The sequence below is a fragment of the Balaenoptera physalus genome (assembly GCF_965194825.1).
Source record: "Balaenoptera physalus genome assembly, chromosome: 3".
NCBI lineage: Eukaryota > Metazoa > Chordata > Mammalia > Artiodactyla > Balaenopteridae > Balaenoptera > Balaenoptera physalus.
This window is the reverse complement of record NC_138890.1, coordinates 87041372-87056879: the sequence shown is the minus strand read 5'-3', so window position 1 is coordinate 87056879 and position 15508 is coordinate 87041372. Positions and strand designations below refer to the sequence as shown.

Below are 15508 nucleotides of genomic sequence, written 5' to 3'. Positions count from 1 at the left end.
GGCATTTCTTCTTTTGTTTCCAATATTTTTTTAAGCTCATTCCATAAAGTTTTCATTTTTGTATTGTAACTTTAGATACAGAATGTTGTTCCTCTAGTGGAGTTTTCTCTGCTGAAATTCTCTATCTGTTCAATAATTATAGGCATATTTGTCCTTATTTCCTTGAACATGCTTATAATAAATGTTTTAATGTTCTTGTCTACTAATTCCAACAGGATCAGTTTCTTTTGACTACATTTTCTTTTGACTGTGGTTTATATTTTTGTGTTTATACATATGATTTGTAGTTTTTTATTATATATTGGATGTTGTAGAGGATACATTTTGCACTCATTCTTTTTGTTTTTGAAAACTGCAGAGTTTTGTTTTGGCAAGCAGTTAACTTGGCTGTCTTAAGCTCCAAACTCTGTGCCCTACATCCACATCAACTAAAAATCACTGCTCAGCTGTTGTCTTTATTTATTTTGGTCTGGGCTGCTTGAGTCTCTACTGTGTGTATGCACTTCAGGGATCACCTAAGAATTCTCACTGAGTTTATATATCTAATTTTGGGCTGCACAATCTGTGGATCTCTTCTTCCCCAAAATTCCCCTCTCTCTTTCCATCCACTTTAGTAGCCCTGATGTCCATCCTCTGACTTGTCAAGCTAATAAATGAACTGAGTTCTTAACTACCTTGTGCCCTAAGTCAAAAAGTCATGTATTTTAGAATCTCATCCAGAATAATTACATTCTTTCAAGGGTCATACTCGATTTTAATCACACTCCAGTGGCATGAATACATACCTTTTAAATTTTGTCTATAGCTTATAATTGTTATCTGTGTTAGGATTAGCCCAATACAAGCTCCTCCACCATTACAAAACTCTTTGGTTTTATTTTTAAATTCTTTTTCTAATTTCTTCACATGAAGGCATTGCTCATTAATTTTCAGTCTCTTTTTTTCTAACTTATACATGTAAAGCTATGGTTATCATTCTAAGTGATGTTTTAGTAAAAACCTACAAGTGTTGATATGTAATATTGTTATATTAAATTAAAATGTTTTTATTAGTTTGTGGATTTTTAAATTGAATCTATGAATTAGAAGAGATTTTCTAATTTTTAAATATAAGGTGATGTTTTAGTTACCATTTTGTTACTTATTTCTAGTTTAACTTCAGAGAACATATTCTATATGATTTAAGTCTTTTAAATGCATGTGGACTTTTCTGTGTAAGTTTTGTGCCTTAAAAGAAAGTGTAATGTGCAATTGTTGGATGAGTTTTCTAATGTGTATTCACTTAAGGAAATTTGTTAAATGTGTTGTTTAAATATTCCTTAAGCTTACTTACTGACTTTTTGTTTGTTTTCCTTTTTTTTTTTTTTTTTTTGTTTCCTCCCATATACTGAGGGAATTGTGTCAAAACCTCCCATAATGATTGTGGATTTCAGTATTTCTCTTCGAGTCTCCTTGTAGAATTCTCAGTCTTGGTTTTACATATTTTGAGGCTATATCATTGACTGCATATAGATTTAATATAACTTTATCTCTCTGGTAAACTGAATCTTTTAGTATTATAAAGGATTTTTAAACTCTAATAATTATTTTCTCTTAAAGTCTTTTTTATGAAGTATTCAGATAGCTATGTAGCTTTTTTGTTATAATTAGTCATTTTCCATACTCTTAAGATATCTGTATTTTTATGAGTTGTATGTATTTAAGGTAAATAGCATATATATTTTTTGGTTTTTTAATCCAGCCTGACATGTTTGTCTCATAACTCAAATATTTCATTCATTTACACTAAGTGTACTAACTGATATATTTGGGTATGAATTTACCATTATATTTTTTGCTTTCTTTATATTCCATCTATTCTCTTTCTTTTTGCTTTTATTTCCTTCTTTTGGATTTTATTATTATTATTATTATTATTATTATTATTATTATTATTATTATTTTGCTTCCTAGTTTGTAAATTATGTATTCTATTTTCTTTCTTTCAATAATTTTGCTCCACAAATAAAAATATTTACAGGTAACTTATTAATGTTTGTTTTTATCAATTACTTTACCTTCATTCTGGATAATACAATGACCTTAGACTCCTTTAACTTCATTTGTCCCACTCATTCCCTTATATGCTAACATTAATTCTCTCTGTATCATGGTATTTAAGCACCATGACACATTACAGTTATAATTTTATACTACCAATATTATTTATATTTTCTTATATCTGTACCACATTGTTTGTTCTTCACTCTTTGCTCATTTCTGACTTAATCTGGAATTATTTTCCTTCTGCTTGAAGCACATCTTTTTTATATTTTATAATTTCCTATAGTGTGGATCTTCTGTTGGCCTCAGTTATTATATTGTAGATGACATTACATTATCATCTGACTTTCACTCTACCTGTTGAGAAATCAGCTTTTAATGTTACATTTAATCTTTTGAAGACAATTCATCTTATTTTACTGGCTGACTATGAGATTTTTCTCTTTATTTTTTGCTTTCAGCAACTTCACTACTATATTTCTAGGTGTGGATTTCTTTTTATTTGCTTTGCTTTGGATGTTTTCACCTCTGAATTTGCATACTGACATTTTCCATCAATTCTAAGAAATTATCAGGCATTTCCTTAAATACTGCCTCTTCCCCATACCCTTTCTTCTGCACTTCTTAATTTAATGGTCTACATTTTTTGCCCTCCCTCTCCTATTTTCCATCTTTTTTCCTCTCATAAGCATTTTCCATAGTTTCTTCTGACCCACTGTTGTTCTTCATCTTCTTCTATGTACTTCTGAAAGTCATCTTAAATCTATTTTGGAAGGATGTGGGATGAAAACACATAATTCTCCATGTTTCCATGTTTCACAATGCCTTCCAAATTATTATTACTTTCCTCTGGATTTCTGTGAATGTTAATTGAAAAGTAAAGCAGATGCACAGGACAAGAAAAAAAAAAGCAATGGCTTAAAAGATAGCAGTGTCAGCTTACTCATACACATAAGTATGTGAAGAAAAGCAAAACAGATCAGAAATAGCATAAAGGAAGCAGTGACTTGAGATATGAAAATGTTATTTTACTCAACATATGAGTAGGGATGAAAAGTAAAAATAGAAAGATCAAAAAGTACTAAAAAGGAAGAAATAACTGGAAACACAGCAATTTTATCTTAGTGTACAGTGATGCAAATTTTACACAAGTGTTTAACAGTAATCAACTCGGAGGAAAATATTAAAATGTTTCCTTTTAAAGTTTACTCATGATTACAATATCTGGGATGGTTTATGTAGTGCATTCCCTCAATTCCTGACAAGCACGAATTATTCGAATCATTGACAATTTGCTGCTGCCTTCTAACGACAGGTGTTAGTGAGTTATACCACACTGAGTACTGTATGCAATGAAACATATCTATTCAAACACATAATAATGACATAAGAAGATATGTTCTTGGGGCTTCCCTGGTGGCGCAGTGGTTGAGAATCTGCCTGCCAATGCAGGGCACACAGGTTCGAGCCCTGGTCTGGGAAGATCCCACATGCAGCGGAGCAACTGGGCCCGTGAGCCACAATTACTGAGCCTGCACGTCTGGAGCCTGTGCTCCACAACAAGAGAGGCCGCGATAGTGAGAGACCCACGCACCGCGATGAAGAGTGGCCCCCGCTTGCCACAACTAGAGAAAGCCCTCGCACACAAATGAAGACCCAACACAGCCATGGATAAATAAATAAATTTAAAAAAAAAAAGACTATGTAAATTAAAATCACAAGTTTAAAAAAAAAAAAAAAAGAAGAAGATATGTTCTTTTAAATCATCAGATTGGATACTTCACCTTAATGATCAGTAACATGCTTGAGGTATGTTTTCCTGAGTACTGAGAAGAGGTTTCTTCCCCACCTTGTCTTTAGCATTTCCCCCTCATATTGAAGGAAAATAGTATAGTGGTTAAATGTTATACTTCCTAAACTTACTGAAATGGGTAGATGTTTAAAATCTATTGTTCACTATCCATGTTATTTCGCCTCTTTAAGCCATAGCTACTTCACTGGTAAAATGAAAATAAAATGTTCACTTAGGTTATAGATTTCATTGTGTTCCCCTAATGAAAGAATGCACATAAAGCAATTGTAAGCTATTATGATCTCCTGCTGGAGCTGGCTTCCATGTAAGGATACACTTGTATGAGAGGAAAAAGTGAATCTTACACAAGGTAAAGGAGACCAGGGAGCACAAGGAGTTGCAAGTGGGCAAATGTTATGAAGTCCTTGAACACCTAAGAACGTCCCATCCCCATTGTCCCAATAGGACCTAGTACCACCTCGTACCACCACCTAAATCTTTTCCCCAACCCAGCAATTTCATTCATGGCTGCATAATACTCGAGCTTCCACCTAAAACAGAAATAGAAAAGAGAAGGATATAGGAGAAATTCTGAAAAAAACTGCAAGTGGGTAAAATCAAGAATGTTTCCACAGGAGGGATGGAAAACAATACAGAACAAAAACACCTCAAGACTTGGGTTGATAGAGGAAAATGATGACATTGAAGCAAGACTGGGTATTAAAACCCATGGGCAGGGGTGAGGCTGGATATTAAAACCCATGGGCAGGGGTGAGGCTAGAGTTAGGTTGTATGCATACATGAGAAGAGGGTACATGGGAGACAGGAATAAGGATGTATAATCAGCTCTAGGCTTGGTAATAAGTATTTATTTTTTATATAATTTGAAAAACTCTTGTAAACGATCATAATAAATATAGTAGCTACACAGATTATTGAACAATGTGACATCTCACTGTGGCCCTACTATGTATCAATAAAAAGGTTTTATACAGACATAGGGATAATAAAAGTACTATAAAAGCTTCTCCACACCAGCAAGCAAATTTTGATAGGGATACTAGTTCATCCATCGTTCTTTTGACTAGCTGAGTGTAGATCAATTCCAGCCCTAGGGTCAAGATGGCTGTAGGCTAATGATTTTCATCATAAAATTTAAAAAAGAATTAAAGTTTAAGTCCTACAGCAGGCATCAAAATAGATGACTTCCTTGAGCTAGTCCATAGAAATGCTGTTACGTTCATAAAAACTTGAATCTTTTAAAGGCTTTGAAAGCAATGTAAGTAAAGAGCAAATATCTCCTACCACAGAAACTCTCAGCAAACAGAAATTTCTGAAAATGATTACAACCATGCAGTCAGAGGATTTTTCTTTCTTTTTATTAGATAAACATCTTATCTCCAAATGTCTTAATATTCATATATTTCAAATATTGTAAAAGGTAAGTTGTATGTTTTGTGTGTGGGCAAGAGTATTATACATTTGTATACATGGGAAACAACCACATAGTTACATTTAACTGCCAACAACTTCACTATCAAAATAAGGGCTTTGTTACCTATGAAAAACAAAGCAAATTTTAGAATTTAATTAATATTATAAAAGAAGGTATTACTCTTAAAATAGCGACTTATATAGGACATATATACAATATTAAGTCCATAATTGCTAAATAATTTCTTAGAGAAAATATTCTTGACATCCAGTTAAAGGTTATGTATTAATGAAAGCAGCCCCTCGGTATCCTCACTAAATACTAATACAAACAACTAGGACAAAAATTAGAAAATAAAATTATAACTTAAAGGTAAGAAACTGTAAGTATCAAAGCTATACAGAAGAGTTGCTGATATAGTGAAAACTGGAGACAAAAAAACAATGAAACTTTTACCTCTATAGGTCTTGAGCAGGGTACAGACTCCTCTGAAAATAAGTTGTACATTCTGAGGAAATGAACCAATGATCTCTTGTTTGGGAAGTCAAGACTTTGGAAGGTAGAAAGCCTGTTGAGTCTTGTTTGACTCCAAAGAATGGCAGAAACTGAAAATATATATGGGTATGCCATCTCTGCAAAAAGTAGATTTTCAGTGTGAAAAGGTGGAGGATTAAAAAGTACAGTTATTTGGCTAATAATTTTGGGAATAAAAGCAAAATTTCCTATGAAGAACTCAACATATAAGATTTTACTACCAGTCAGAAAGAATACCTGAATTTTGAAAGTGTAGATATACCCATAGGATAGTATTGTCCATAAAAGCATACAAATAAAATTCAAGCATGTTGGCTTACTGCAATCCTTTAGTGTCTCCTCCATACTATTCTCAGATAACTGGTCTATAAAGAAGATGTGGCACATATATGCAATGGAATATTACTCAGCCATAAAAAGAAACAAAATTGAGTTATTTGTAGTGAGGTGGATGGAGTTAGAGTCTGTCATACAGAGTGAAGTAAGTCAGAAAGAGAAAAACAAATACAGTATGCTAACACATATATATGGAATCTAAGGAAAAAAAAAAAGGTCATGAAGAACCTAGTGGCAGACAGGAATAAAGACACAGACCTACTAGAGAATGGACTTGAGGATATGGGGAGGGGGAAGGGTAAGATGTGACAAAGTAAGAGAGTGGCATGGACATATATACACTACCAAACGTAAAATAGATAGCTAGTGGGAAGCAACCGCATAGCACAGGGAGATCAGCTCTGTGCTTTGTGACCACCTAGAGGGGTGGGATAGGGAGGGTGGGAGGGAGGGAGATGCAAGAGGGAAGAGATATGGGAACATATGTATATGTATAACTGATTCACTTTGTTATAAAGCAGAAACTAACACACCATTGTAAAGCAATTATACTCCAATAAAGATGTTAAAAAAAAAAAAAAAAGAATGGATGACATTTTAACATGAGTACTAACAAGAAAGGACCCAGGAAGAAAAAGGAAAAAAGGAACATGCCTAAAAAAACGAAGATGAAGAATACAAATCATAAAAATATACATATGAGGGGACTTCCCTGGTTGTGCAGTTGTTGAGGGTCCACCTGCCAATGCAGCAGACACGGGTTCGATCCCTGGTCCGGGAAGATCCCACACGCCACAGAGCAACTAAGCCCGTGTGCCACAACTACTGAGCCTGTGCTCTAGAACCTGTGAGCCACAACTACTGAAGTCCGTGCACCTAGAGCCTGTGCTCCACAACAAGAGAAACCACTGCAATGAGAAGCCAATGCACCTCAACGAAGAGTAGCCCCCACTTGCAGCAACTACAGAAAGCCTGCGTGCAGCAACAAAGACCCAACACAGCCAAAAATAAATAAATAAAATACATAAATTAAAAAAAATATATATATATATACATATGAAGTAGATGAAAAATACAAATACTTCCCTGTAAAGTCGATATTCTCTCTGAAAACTGCTGAAATAAGAGCAATAAAAACTCAATGAAGACATAAAGAGATTATTAAAAACACATAAAAAGAAGCTCAGAAGATAATTTAAGACAATTTCAATTAAAGGAAGTACTCAGTAATGTTCTTATACACCAGGTCAATGTTACAGAAATAGATTCCTATAAACTAACAATTTGATAATATAGTCTTTTAAATCACATATATGTATATCACATATATGAAATAAATATAACCAAAAATAACTGAAGCATGTCTTTTGTATGTAAATATGCCATCTGAAAAATGCATTGAAATATATAAAAGAAGACCTAAATAAATGGAGAGATATGTAATGCTTATAAATGGGAAGACTTGATATTGTAATGATAAAAACTTTCACCAAATTTATCTATAATTGTAATCAAAAATTTTGTGTGTGTGTGGAATATAAGATGATCCTAGAGGGGGCCAGATCAAGATGGCAGAATAGAAGGACATGGAGCTCACTTCCTCCCACAAACACATCAGAAATACATTTACATATTGTTCTACAATTGCAGAACAATTCTCACAGAACACCTGCTGAATGCTGGCAGATCTCATAAAACCAAAATTGCAAGAAAGATCACCATGTAACTGGGTAGGATGAAAGAAAAAAAAGGACTCAGGACAGGACCTGTGTCCCTGGGAGGGACCCGTGAAAGAGGAAAGCTTCTCTCTCCCTGGGAAGCCCCTTTACCAGCAGAGAGACCAGTCAAGACATCAGAAAAACTAAACAGACATTTCTCCGAAGAAGACATACCAATGGCCAACAGACACATAGAAAGATGCTCAACATCACTAATTATTAGAGAAATGCAAATCAAAACTACAGTGAGGTACCACCTCACACTGGTCAGAATGGCCATGATTAAAAAGTGTACAAATAACAAATGCTGGAGAAGGTGTGGAGAAAAGGGAACCATCCTACACTATTGGTGGGAATATAAATTGGTGCAGCCACTATGGAAAACAGAATGAAGGTTTCTTAAAAAACTAAAAATAGAGTGGCCATATGATCCAGCAATCCCACTCCTGGATATATATCCAGAGAAAACTATAATTTGAAAAGATACATGCACACTTATGTTCATAGCAGCACTATTTACAATAGCCAAGACATGGAAGCAACCTAAATGTCCATCAACAGCTGAATGAATAAAGAAGATGTGGTATATATACACAATGGAATACTACACAGTCATAGAATAGAATGAAATAATGCCATCTGCAGCAACATGGATGCACCTAGAGATTACCATGCTAAGTGAAGTAAGTCAGAAAGAGAAAAACAAATACCATATGATATCACTGATATGTGGAATCTAAAATATGACACAAATGAACTTATTTACAAAACAGAAACAGACTCACAGACATAGAAAACAAACTTAGGGTTACCAAAGGGGAAAAGGGGTGGGGGAGAAATAAATTAGGAGTTTGGAATTAACATATACACACTACTATATATAAAATAGGTAAACAATAGGGTCCTACTGTATAGCACAGGGAACTATATTCAATATTCTATAATAAACCATAATGGAAAAGAATATATATATATGCATAACCAAATCACTTTGCTGTATAACAGAAATTAACACAACATTGTAAATCAACTATACTTCAATAAAAAGAAAGATTATCCTAAAGTTGATATGGGAAGATTTAAGCATCATGAATAGTTAAGACAATTCTGAGGAAGAAGAGTATGAGAAAACAACTTGTCCAGCTGAATACCAAGATATACAATAAAGTTAATTTAAATAGTGAGTACCAGTGCATAGTAGACAAATAGATCAAAATAAACATCTGATAGGAAAATCACTCTCTCTATATAAGAATTTGGTAAATGAAATAGCATTTCAATTCAATGACATATAATATGAAAATATTGAATATTTTTATGGAAATTTCCCTATTTATACTTTTCACAGGAATAGATTCATTTAATTTAAAAGAACAGAATATTCAAAACTAATATAAAACAATATAAGGGGATATTTTTAGGAATTAAAAGTAGGAATTTTAAAAATAAGACTTGAAATTTACTGAATTTGTTCATTAGTCCCAACAGTTTTTTGGTTGAGTCTTTAGGATTTCCTGTGTATACGATCATATCATCTGCAAATAATGACAATTTTACTTCTTTCTTTCCTATATGAATGCCTTTTTTTCCTCATCTTGCCTGATTGCTCCAGTTAGGACTTACAGTAGTAAGTTGAATAAAATTGCTGATAGTATCTTACTCCTGACCTTTGTTGTATATGGCTTTTATTACATTGAGGTACGTTCCTTTTTTATCCAATTTGGCTTTTTTTTTTTTTGGCCTTGTCACGTGGCATGTGGATCTTAGTTTCCCAACCAGGGATGGAACCCTCGCCCCCTGCAGTGGAAGCACGGAGTCTTAACCACTGGACCACCACACAAGTCCCCTTTTATACCCAATTAGTTCAGAGTTTTTCTCATGAAAGAATGTCATATTTGGTCTAATGCTTTTTCTGCATCTATTGAGATAATTACACAATTTTCATCTTTCTTTCTGTTAACGTAGTATCACATTTATTGATTTGCATATGTTGAACCATCCTTGCACCCTAGTGATAAACCCCACTTGATCATGGTATATGATCCTTTAAATGTGCTGTTGAATTTGGGGTCTATAAATTGGTCTAACCACTATGGAAAGCAGTATGGAGGTTCCTCAAAAAATGAAAAACAGAATGACCATATGATTCAGCAATTCAACTTCTAGGTATATATGGAAACGAAAACAGGAAATCAAAAAGATATCTGCACTCTCATGTTTATAGCAGCATTATTCACAATAGCCAAGCTATTGAAACAACTTAAGTGTCCATCAATGGATGAATGGATGAAGAAAACATGGTGTGTGTGTGTGTGTGTGTGTGTGTGTGTGAAATGGAATATTATTCAGCCATGAGAAACAAGGAAATCCTTCCATTTGCAACAACATGAATAGACATTTAGGGCATTATGCTAAGTGAAATAAGTCAGAGAAAGACAAATACTGTATGATCTCACATGTGAAATCTAAAAAAGCTGAACTCGTAAAAACAGAGAGTAGAACGGTTGTTACCAGGGGCTGGGAAGTGGGGGGATTAGGGTGATGTTGGTAAAAGAGTATAAACTTGTACTTAGAAGATGAATAAGTTCTAAAGATCTAATGCATAGCTTTGTGATTATAGCTATCAATACTGCATCATATACTTGAAAGTTGCTAAGAGACTAGACCTTAAACGTTTTCACCACACACACACAAAAAAAGATAATATGTGAGTTGATGGAGGTGTTAGCTAACGCTACAGTGGTAATCATATTGCAATATATAAATGTATCAAATCAATACACTGTACACCTTAAACTTATACAATATTGTATGTCAAGTATATCTCAATTAAAAAAAATAAGGCTCAAAAATCCCCAACTCATAAAAAGATCAATAAATTTGTCTACAATAAAATTTAAAATTTCTGTAAGACAAATAATACCAAAAACAAAATGAAAAATCAAGCCATTGACTAGAACAAGATATTTTAAAATATGTAACTTTCAGAGAATTAGTATTAAAGTATATTCTTGAAAAAATAAAATAATAAAAAACAAGCAATCTAAAGAAAATAATCAAAGTATATGAAAATATAATTAATAATAAAAAGCCAAATGACTAGTGAAGTTTTTTTTAAGTGCTCAAACTCAGTTATAAAAATAACAACCACCTTGAAATTCTATTCACATCTATCAGACTTGAAAAAATTAATACATCTAATAACAAGTATCAGTAAGAATGTGCAGAAACACAATCTCATATCCTAATGATGGAAATGTAAATTGGTTTAAGTCCTTTGGAGAATTAGTTGGTAATACTTATTAAAGTTAGGTGTGCAGATCCTGTGATCCAGCAATTCTGCTTCTATGTATCTGCCCTTAGAAAAAGTCCCACAAAGAAAATGTTTACTAAGATATTCATAGCATATAAATATATATGAATATAAAACTATGATGTTCATAGTAGCCAAAAAATTTGGTAAATCCTAACTGTCCTTCTATAGGGTACTGAATAAATAACCTTTTTTTTTAACAATGGAAAACTATGCAGTACTTAAAATATATTAAATGATTATACATACAACACTGGAAGTAACTCAAAGTAACTTTGATATTAAAAAGTCAAATTGCTAGAAGAATCAGTATGATACCATTTTTAAACTCTTGATTCAAAAAACAATTAGTTTATCTTGTTTATGAAGACAAATATTTATATTCATAGTTCAAAAACATGCATGGATGTGAAATTTGATAATACCAGAATAGTAAGAAACTTGTGAGGCACAGAGAAGAAAAGCATGTACTGTTAACATTTAATTTCTCAAAAAGAAATCTGAACCAAATGTCAAAATATCAACAACTACTTTGTGTTATTTATTAACATATTAGTTTCTGTATTTATGAACTTTGCCATATGTTCATAATTTATTTTAAAATAAGCATTAGAAAAATTGTGCAACAAAACAGTCAAAATCTTCACCAAGATCGGTGTTTTTGGAATCAAAGAACTTAAAGGAAATGTGTTACTTCTCTTTGATCTGTGAAAGGAGAGATACACAGGCTTAGGAAAGAAGTGATAGGGTAATTGAAAGGGATGAAAAGTGACCTGACAGGTCTCAAAAATCAAACACAAGAAGAAAGAAATGTGAATTTTTTAAATCATGAAAATGTAAGAAGTTCATGTTACTGGCAAGTCAGGTAGAGTCACTTTTCATTGAATACATCTAAAGCAGCACTGCCCAACAAATAATGTAAGCCACACGTGTAACTTTAAATTTTCTAGTAGCCACATTAAAAAGTAAAAAGAAACTGATAAAATTGATTTTAGTGATATATTTTATTTAGCCCAATATATCGAAAATATTATCATTTTACCATATGATCAATATAAAAGTTATGAATGAGTTATTTCACATTTTTTTCTCTAAATCTTTGAAATCTAATGTGAATTTGGCACTTAGAGTACATCAGACACATTTCAAGTGCTCACTAGATACGTGAAGAGGGAGGGTCTACTGCATACATAACAACACAATTGTCTAAAAGATTACCTCAAGAAATCAAGGATTAAGCATATTATGAGAATTATAATGGCAATCACTAGATGACCTAAAAAATGGAAACTAGGCAAGTCATTTTTTAGTCATTGAGCCAATGAATTGTATCAAACTGATGTTCTTACTGCAGCAGAAGAAAATTTTTCCTCTGCCCTTCAAGGTTCTTTTGGCTGGTCTAATAATTAAATTGACATAAGAGAGATTAACAGGAGAAAAACAAATTTAATTTTGTACCTACGGTAGCCTCACATAGACATGAGAAGCTCAAAGACAGTCAGGCAGTTGAAGCTTATTTGCCATCCTGAGCTAAGAAGAAAAGGGTCTGGGGCTTCAAAGGGAAACAACAGAGTTCACAGGAAGGTGGGAAGAGCAGATGTTTAGCCAACAAATTTTTGTCATGCCATGTAGAGACACTGAGGACAGAGAGGACCTTGAAGAAACAGGCCCTGCAGAGCTCCCCCCACCTTACTATACCTAGCCCATTCTCTTTGTAATTATCCTCTGGTGACAGCCCTATTCCTGGAGCAGGCCCTCTGTCTAAATTCTTTTAGGCAGTTGAATGGGAGGTGAAAAGCTCTTCTTGAGTCTGTTGGGCCTTGGCTGTCTTCAGCTCAAAATAATCCACATGACAAAGTGGCACATCCTGGGGTAGCCTGCCTTGAACCCCATCATACTAAATAGTTACCCAGTATAGAATGTGTGTAAGAAATTCTCTTTTCATTTATTTGGATTATGCTTTTTTTTTCTGAATAGATTCTTTAGCTATTTTAGGATAGTATCTATTTTTGAGGGACCAAACACTCAAGAACTAACGGATCCCATGACGTCATTAACTACCTTCATTACACTTAAAATGGGTGCATTTCATTACATGTTAATAATATCTTATTTGGAAAAAGTGCTTTGTTTAAAATATAAAGAAAATATAGAAGAACTGACACCTTTAAATACGAATACAGTTTTAAGATCCTTTGCATTTACTCTTCCTTATTTTTGGAACATGTTTCTCCCACTTCCTTCTGGCTTTTACTCAAACGTATCCTTTATAGAAAGCTTTCCTTCCCTACCTAATCTAAAATGGCAATTCTGTCAAGCCCTATTCCCCATGCCTTCTTTATTTCTTTATTACTTGCTATTTCCCTCTGACATACCACACACTTTGTTATTTATCTTGTATGTTGTCTCTTGCTCCTCTGGAATGCAATTTCTGTAAGGGCAGGGATTTTATTCTTTGACCTGTTTAGTCTACTGTGGTATCTCTAGAGCCTAGAATTGTGTCCTGTGTTTGATACTGAATATATACTTGTTAAACTTGTAAATGAATTTGTATATTTATTTCATTATTCTATTTTAACAATTCATTTCTTCATTCAACAAACGTTAATTATGTCCTTTGAAGCATTATACTAGGCTCTGGAGAATGGGGGCTTGAATGCAAATACAAGAATAATTTAAACCAGGGGTTGGCAATTGTAGGGGAGCAAAATTTGCCACCCTAAAATGTCTTTTTGGCATGCGGATTAATCTAAGCTGAAACAATCAAGAAACAGAAGACTCAGGAAGTCTTTCTTTTTACCTCTCTCTTAGCTGCCTAAAGAATCTGGGTAAAGGGAATAGAGCTATCGCCAGAGGTATCTGCAAAGAACATGGCTATAGAGGTGGGGGGGGGGCAACTCTAAGCGAGGCCTAAAGATCAGAGTCCATTCTGTGTCCCATTATCTCTGCAGGGCCCAGCAAACAGTTGTTTACCAAACATTTGCCTTTTCATCTTCATGTCAGTTGCCTTCCTCCCCTTTGAAGTCCCAAACCTCTACTTGCCAAATCCTTTTCTGTCTTTAGCTAAAGATGGTATATAATGTGAAGGTTTCTGCCATTTTGATAAGTTACTCAGTTTTCCTGGGTTTCTCCTATGCATACATCTCATTAAACTTTTGTTTGATTTTCTCCTGTTAATCTTGTCTCAAGTCAGTTTAATTCATAGGCCAGCCTAGAAGAACCTAGAAGGGTAGAGGAAGATTTCTTCCTCCCTGACAGGATCTATAGCTCACTGGCCAAATACAGGTGAGAAATAAAATATTGCCTGCCATATCAGTAAGCACAGGATATCACAGTCATGAGCAATTGCAGGCACCCGTGATGGTGAGCCCCGAGGGAACTCAGGAAGGAAACAAAGAATACCTGCCATCTACCAGTCATCAGACTGCAGCCACTCCCAAGGGTGCAGCTTGAGGAAACTCAGGATGTGAAAACACAGGATACTGGCCCCAGATAGCTGGGGTGCATATCAAAGGAATGACTTCAGTGAGCCCGGGCGGGACTCTTGCATCTTCCCATACATAGAAAAGTGCTAAATTCCTTAACTTGAAATATCCGGTTTTCTTTAATTAACAATAATCTTTTTACGTTCAGACTACCTGCCCTTTGTTGCAAAACTCCTATATATCCTGGCTTCCCCCCCTCACCTCCTGGGAGCAGTTTTCTCAGGGTTACTTGAGATGCTGCCTCCTGGGCTCGAAGTCCTAAGAATGTCCTCCGAATAAAACATAGCTCTCAACTTTTAGGTTGTGCATTTTTTTTTCAGTCCACACAGTCTATAACCTGATTTTGTAAATAAAGTTTTATTGAAACATAGACATGCTCAGTCATTTATGTCTTATCTATGGCTGTTTTCACACTACAGTAGTAGAGTTGTGTAGTTGTGACCAAGACCATACAGCTCTCAAAGCTGAAAATATTTGCCATTTGGTTCTTTATAAAACATTATGAGGATCAGGGCCTGATGAACCCTGCCCTAGAGAGGAAAATTCACCTCAACTTCTAAAGCCTTTATGTTTGCAGATCAAACTTTTGATTACTGCAATAGCATTTTTAGCAAACAAATATCTTGGTTTCCTATGAAACCAAGCTTTGAACACATCAAACTGGAAGTTGTATACTTTATTATTGACTGCACTCTAAATGAGTACATAGTCAAACATTTCTTATCTAAATCTGCCTGGAACTCAGCTAAAAGTTAGTGCTAATAGTCAATTTTAATGATTCATATAGTAATTATTTACCAAAATCATTTCATAAACCATGATTCCATTGCTAAAACATTATATATAGCTATA

General features: G+C 34.1%; 1 long non-coding RNA gene across 1 annotated transcript; it reads left to right on the top strand.

Annotated features, from left to right (window-relative positions):
- The first annotated feature begins 1033 nt into the window (after window positions 1-1033).
- Window positions 1034-8875, top strand: LOC309657882. The gene is made up of 2 exons (XR_014261948.1): window positions 1034-4579; window positions 4612-8875. It is a non-coding gene; the product is annotated as an uncharacterized lncRNA (long non-coding RNA).
- The last annotated feature ends 6633 nt before the right edge of the window (window positions 8876-15508 follow it).